Here is an 8,191-nt window from a genome sequence, read left to right as displayed (position 1 = left end):
ATCTCACTTAAAACAGTACCTTTACACATAGATATTTATACCTTTGTTCTTTTCATTGCTGAGTGATTTATATTAGTGTCCTGACTTGTGAACTTCTTTTAGACCAGATCACTTATTTAATAAACTTCAGACGATTCAAAGTATCTCTTTATTCTGAAGGTACACAATTCTGAAGGTACACAGTGGAAAGCCTTTAATTCTGGTCTTCCTTTGTAATTGTTCATTGTCTTAAAGAGTTCCTATCATAAACAAACAAACAAAACAAAACAAAACAAAACAAAAACTATTTTGTGTGAAGAATATTAGGCCATTTTATTTACTTATCTTTCAAAAAATTCTGGAAAGTAATTTTAATTTTTTTTTTTAACAGTTGGAAGATATGCAGGCAATCAAGGGTTATGGGATCCATTCCAGCAGCTTGCCAGTTATTACCACTTTAAAAAAATTCAATTTTTGTGGGTACACAGTTGATATATATATATATATTTATGGGATACAAGAGATATTTTGATACAGGCGTGCAATGCATAGTAATTACAACATGGAAAATAGGGTATCCATCCCCTGAAGCTTTTATCCTTTGTGTTACAAACAATCCAATGATACTCTGTTAGTCATTTTTAAGTGTGCAATTAAATTATTATTGACTATAGTCACCCTATTTTGCTATCAAATACTAGGTCTTATTCATTCTATTTTTTTGTACCCATTAAACATCCCTACTTTCCCTATCCTGACCCCCCACTATCCTTCCTAGACTCTGGTAAAGCCATCCTTCTACTATCTATCTCCATCAGTTCAATTATTTTGATTTTGTTTTCTTCTTTAATTATACTTTAAGTTCTGGGGTACATGTGCAGAACGTGCAGGTTTGTTACATAGTTATACACGTACCATGGTTGTTTGCTGCATCAATCACCCTGTCATCTACATTAGGTATTTCTCCTAATGCTAACCCACCCCTAGCAATGGTAAGATACCAACCTATCCCTCATCAGTCATGGTGACCAAAGCAGTGATAAATGTTGAGCCAGGTCATTCTCACAACCAAAAGATTTATATGTATTTATATATACTTATATTTCAGAGTTACAAATGATTTGCAATAATGTTGAGAAAGTCTCAGAGTAATGGAAGAGAGACTTTTGAGTTGTTATTTTGTCTTACTCTTTATAAGAAAACGACCACTAAGGACATAACATCTAAGTTGTACTCAGACTGCTATAGTCATATGTTAAACATTGGCTTTATGTTTTTTTTATTAATAAAAATTTGCGGAGTGCATAAAATGTAAAATTATTATGGTAATTTAATATTTTATTAGCATAAGAGTATTCTGAAAAACTCATATGCGTGCTAATGTATTTATGCTAATGTATCACACATATATCTATATGTGATATATATTTAACATATATATCATATGTAACTAATATCTAATATGCATCATATATAATATGATATGTATTACAATATATATTGTATTAGCGTAAACATATATATAATACTTGCATAAATACATTAGCACATATTTATAACAGCTTTTCAGAAAAAGTCACTTCATTTTATAGATAAGAAAACTGAAATGGGCAAAAGCTGGAACCACTGCTCTTTAGAACTGGAACAAGATGAAGATGCCCACTGTCATCACTCCTATTCAACATGGTGCCTGAGAGCAATCAGTCAAGAGAAAGAAAGAAAATATATCAAAATAGGAAGAAAGTCAAACTATCCCTCTTCACAGATATGATTTTATACCTATAAAGCTCTTAGTTTCTGCCCAAAAGTTGCTATATCTGATAAACAACTTCAGCATACAAAATCAATGTACAAAACTCAGTAAAATTTGTATACACCAACAGCATCCAAGCTGAGAGACAAATCAAGAGCACAATCCCATTCACAAGAGACACACACACACACACGTCTAGGAATACAGCTAACCAGGGAGGAGAAAGATCTGTACAACAAGAATGACAAAGCACTGCTGAAAGAAATCATAGAGGACAAAAACAAATGGAAAAGCCTTCAGTGCTCATAGATAGAATCAATATTGTTAAAACGGCCAAACTGTCTAAAGCAATGTAAAGATTCAATACTTACCATTTATATCAAACTACCAATAACATTTTTCACAGCATTAGAAAAAAGCTATTCTAGCAGTCATATGGAACCCAAAAAAAAAAAAAAAAAAAAAAAAAAACAAAAAAAAAAAAAAAAAAAAAAAAAACCAAAAAACACTAAATAGCCATGTGAATCCTAACCAGAAAGAATCAAGCTGGAGATCACTTTACCCAGCTTCAATCTGTAGTACAAAGCTACCATAACCAAAAGAGCCTAGTACTGGTATAAAAACAGATATATAATACAATGGAACAGTTTAGAGAACCCAGTAATAAAGTCACACACGTGCAACCACCTGACCTTTGGCAAAGCTGACAAAAAGAAGCAATGGGAAAGAACTCCCTATTCAATAAATGGTGCTAGGATGACTGACTAGTCACATGCAGAAGATTTAAACTGGACCCCTTTATTTTACCATATACAAAATTTAATTCAAGCTAAATCAAACACTTACATGTAAAACTTTAAAGCTATTAAAACTCCAAAAGCAAACCTAGGAAATACCACTTGGGCACTGGCCTTGCAAAGATTTCATGACAAAGATGCTATAAGGAATTGCAACAACAACAACAAATGACAAATCAGACTCATTTAAAGAGTTGCTGCACAGCAAAAGGAACTATCAACAGATTAAACAGACAACCAAAGGAGTAGGAGAAAATACTTGCAAAATGCCCATCTGATAAAGGTCTAATATCTAGAATTCATAAGGAACTTAGGTCAACAAGCAAATAATGATAATAATAATAACCCTGTGAAAAAATTGAACAAAGGACAGAGGCGCTTCTAAAAAGAAGACACATATGTGGCCGAAAAGCATATGAAAAAATATTCAATATCATTAATCATGAGATTTCAAGAGGAATAAAACCATGAATGTCAGCATCATAAATGTTATATCTTGCAAACATTTTCTTTTCTTTCCATTTTTTCATGAATATTCTTCTTTATTCGGTTATAAATATCGTTGACTATTTTGTTTTCTGTAAGTTAGATATCTCTTAAGGGAAACTTACTTATGGAATGCAGATACCTGATCCCAATTAGAGATGCATATAATGAGCCATTTACATGTGGCAAATTATGGTATGGCTTTTTAAAACACCAAAGAGTGATATAAGATTGGAATCCATATTCTTACAAAATTATCTCATATTGAGTTAGAGAACGTCAAGGCAATGGAGGAACATTATGCAAGAAAATGTGTTATCAAAACACTAACAAACTATATATAGCATTTAAATAAAAGATATTTTTTAAGAGGGAATGTGTATACCAAATATTTCAGCAATTTAAAGATTACATCTTTTTGTTGATCATATTGAATTATGAAAGGTTCAGTTCCTCATTTCCTATGAGGATTAGAGCATTCAACAAGAAGAAGGATGGCACTTCACCTCAGAAATGTGTTTGGGGCATGGTAGCTGAAAATGCGCACCATCTGGAATGTATCACGTGGGTTATATTTATGTTCTCCAGAGTAGAGAGACAGATGTCCACATTAAAAAATACTTGCCATGCTGTCACGCTTGTTTCTTAAGTGCAGAAAACATGCTTTCTGTTCAAAGAGGCTCACATGTGAATTTGTCCCTAGAATAATTTTCTTCACATTCCAATTAAAAATAGATTAAATGAATTTCAGGAAATTTTAAACCAAGTTAAAATTAATTTAAAAACTTTTTGGTACACTGCCATCATTTTTCACTGTTCAACAAATAGTTTAAAACTTGAATTGATTATGCATGCCTGTGTTCAATAAGTGAAACTTGCTTCTCAGAAGCATTAGAAAAGCAAATCATTTGCAGATTCCTAATAATTTTTTTCTTATTCTGTCTTCTCAGTCATTGGATAAAGCTTAATTTTAATTATATACAATAGTTTTCTATTGTATACTTTATATAGAACAGAATGTTACATTATATGTTTTATTAATGCTTTGCTTCAGATTAAAAAGAATGAGCTTTATTCATTTAGGTAGTAAGAGAGAAATAGGAAAAAAAAATTTTCTGGAATGGAGATATGGATCATAATATTAGTCCTATATTTGAATATTAGACAAAAAATTTTTATTAAATCACCCTTGTTTTATTTGTAAAATGATTATATTCCACTACATATTGTCATATTTCCAAATACATAATTTTTATATGCTTATATTTATGGTTTATTAATGCTCAAAATATTGCTTTATTATTTCTTAAAAGAAAATATTTCAATTATCTCATATTTTTAAAATATATATTCAGAATTATGGTCAGTCACAATGTTTTTGAAATAGACATTTCTCTTTATGTGTCTGTGTTTATGTAGATTTCAAAATTGTACTCAGGAAAGTATTTAAATGTATTTATTAAAAATATTTTATCTAAGTTCCTTGTATATGAGATTTGCATAATAGCTTTAAAATTACAAATTTCAAAAACTAAAAAATAAAGATAATGATATTAAGAATGAAACGCATCAAAACATTCTGCCTCTGTCATCCATTTCTAAATCTGCATCAGTTTTTCCATTTTGCTGTGTGCATGCTAAAACTGCCATGTATATAAAATGAGTGACATAATTCTCCTCATGAGAAAATTAATAATAAGTATTTCACTGGTGTGTTGACCATACTAAAATAGTGATATGAAATTTCTTAATTGGATTATTTTGCATCTTCATTTCAAAGACGTTCATGTTCATCCATTTGTGAAGTATGCATGTGCTCTGTCAATGTGTGCAACAGCTGAGTAACAGAGAGATATACAAGTAGTATAAGTCATGGTTCATTGCTGTAAAAGACTTAAAATCTATTTGGAAGGATACAAAGGGGAAAAAAAAAAACTTTAAAAATACTACAAGCAACATGTGCCGGGTATATCGTAAGGGACTTCAGAGAATAATCAAGATTGATAAGAAAGAAATGAAGGACTCAGAATAGAGATATTCCTAGGTCTAGTAAATTTAAGAAAGATTATAAATAGAAGTAAGCAAAGAAATAAGCACTTGATAACACATGAAAATAAATCTAAATCATCTAAATCTAAATCTAAATCATCAGCAATTTCAAGACAAGTCATTATGTGTTGATTGAAAATTAAATTCTACTGTATGGCAAAGTACAAAATGACATGTCACTAGTAAGGACTTAGCGCGGCCCCGCCCCCGGCATAGCTCCTAAGCAGTCACCTGTAAGATTCCATAGGCGAAGTTAACTGCACTACAAATACTATTCAATGCAGTTTAAAGTTAATGGAATACAATCAGAAAATGCTATTTGACCATCAGTAGCTGCCTATCTTTCCCACTCTTTCCTGCTGCCATCCTCCAGAAGTAATTTTTTTCTGTAGTTTTGGGTAAGTGTAAATTAAGCTTATTTAACTTGTATTAGAAAATCTTAAAGAAAAACAAAATCTACAAGTTTGAAAACTACCCATGCATGAAAGGAAAATAATTTTACTGGACTCCTTATTTCAGAATTCCTTCATGCAATTTGCATATCTATGGTTTTACAATATTTTTCTGTAGATTTTTTTAGAAAAGTTAAGATTGAGAACTATTAGTTTTATTTTTCATATTGCTAGAATGAATATAACCTATTCTTAGTGATTCAAAATTTTGAAGATATTAATTAGTGTTTGTAGTTGCATCACTCCACATAAATGAACATGTTGCTTGGCTACTATTCCAAAAAATAAATTGTGTGGGGGTTCAAGATATAAAGGGAGCAAAATTATTTAAACTTAAACACTAAGAAATAGAATATATTATTAAACAATCTAAAATAATAAAACACAAAATGTTTATATAAATGTGTATGTATACATGCATATATACACATTTAGAACCATATTTGTCTAAAAATCAAATTTAATGTTTTAAATCCCTAAAAACAAAAGGAATTTTAATTAAACGTGACTTATTCTCTTAGGTAGGGACGAGTAATTTAGTTCACAACAGATTGGGTCATGGTGAGAGGATTTTTGAAGGATATTCTGGTATGTCACAGAATCAGAGTAAATATTACAGTCAATGTTCATGCAGAGGTCTAGAACCAGGAGGTGGAGATTCATGTGAGTGGACCTGTCTCTTGTTTTTCTCATCACCTCATCCCTGGTTGGGCCTTTGTGTTTCTAAGGAATAAATGGACTAGCACACTAGAAAACAGCGAGTAGCCAAAGCACCTTTCCTGCATGAATCTCTTCTAATTTTCTCTGTGTGCTTGCTGTGTTCTTTTTTCTTTCTGTCTAGAAATTAATTGACTCATATAGCATATGGCTAAATAATTTAAAAATTGGGTGTCACATTTTTTTCCTACTTCATGCTATAGACAGGAGAAATACTTTAGCATGTATAACTATTGGGCTTGAAACAACATGAGGCAGGGCAGATGCAAAAATTGGCAGAAATAGATAGACATGAGAGAGAATTGTGATCCAGTATTATTCACCTGAACTCAGTGATTCTAGAGAAAATTACAGAAATTATAGCCCAAGATGTACTTTAAGAATAAGGAACTGGAAATTTGGGTTTTGTAGAATAATGATTGTAAATTTAGGCCAGGTGTTGCAGACTTATTTTTAGATAGCCAGATAGTAATTATTTAAAATTTTGTATGCCATATAGAGTCTGTCATATATTTTTCTTTATTTTATTTTGCTATCTTTTCAAAATATAAAAACTTTCTTAACTCTAGGGCAATACATAAACAAATTGCAGGGCCAATTAAGCCACAGTTTTCCTATCTGTCCTTTAAGTAGTCTCAGGTCTTAAAGACTAAATTGAATCAAAGGCAGAAATGGAGAAAACTGAGAGGCCGGCTTAACTCCTGGGCTTCAGAAATTCGAACTGACACTGTACCATGCTGGCAGATGTTTAACAATTTGTTTTTCTTTTTAACAAACAAACAAACAAACCATGACCAGGCGTGGTGGCTCATGCCTGTAATCCCAGCACTGATCACCTGAGGTCAGCAGTTCAAGACCAGTTTGGCCAACATGGAGAAAACCCGTTTCTACAAACAACAACAACAACTTAGCCGGGCACGGTGACAGGTGCCTATAGTCACAGCTAATCAGGAGGCTGAGGCAAGAGAATCCCTTGAACCTGGGAGGCAGAGGTTGCAGTGAGCAAAGATAGTGCCACTGCACTCCAGCCTGGACAACAGAGCAAGACTCCGCCTCAAAAAAAAAAATTGACAATATTTGTCAATATCTCTGGCTTCAAAAATTCAGTGACATACTGGAGCCAACTCCAGCCAGCTCACCAGAAGAAACTGTTAAAAATTTTCAGTAGGTTTACAAAGTTGATTCAACTGTGGTAGGGATACTTATGCCACAGCATTGTACATGCTGTAAAGCAGGTCATTTTTCTTTTGGAGAACTGGTTGTTAAACATTCACCAGAACACCACTAAAACATTCTCACCATGGATGACTTCAGACGAACAACTCAAGATCATTGAATGTGGAGTTGGGAAGCTGTGCACAGAAGCATGTCATTATATAGTATTATAAAAAGAATAACCTTAGACAAATTAAATTTCACAGAGTTTTAGCAAAGAATGATTCATAAATCACGCATCCCCCAAAGCAGTAGAGGTTCAGAGAGACTCTAGAGCTGCCCTTTAGTCAAAGAAGATTTATGGACAGAAAAAGAAATGGCATACAGAATATGGAAGTGAGGTACTGAAACAGTTGGGTTGGTTACAGTTTCACATTTGTCTTATTTGAACACAGTTTGGATAATTGGCTATCTTGATTGGTCAAAACCCAATGACTGCTGCAAGAGTAGGTTACAGCCTGTCTACACATTTACTTAGGTTACAGTTCACCATGTACAAAGAAATCTTTAGGCTGTCCTCATAGTACATAAGGAGGCAGCTTTAGGCTAAACCTAAGAGTATTTACACCATATAGATAATACTGGTGTAAATAACCTTAATAGGATGCATAATAGCACAATGTAGCTTAAATGTGGTAAATTTTGAGAATTTATTGCTCATTTTTAATATAATTAATTTTATTATTCATATGATTTAATTTCTATTTATAGCTGTGTTTAATAGTTGGCTTTGCAAAAGTCTT

This window comes from Cebus imitator, unplaced genomic scaffold (assembly GCF_001604975.1).
Source record: "Cebus imitator isolate Cc_AM_T3 unplaced genomic scaffold, Cebus_imitator-1.0 Scaffold30, whole genome shotgun sequence".
Lineage (NCBI taxonomy): Eukaryota > Metazoa > Chordata > Mammalia > Primates > Cebidae > Cebus > Cebus imitator.
This window is presented reverse-complemented; position numbering follows the sequence as displayed.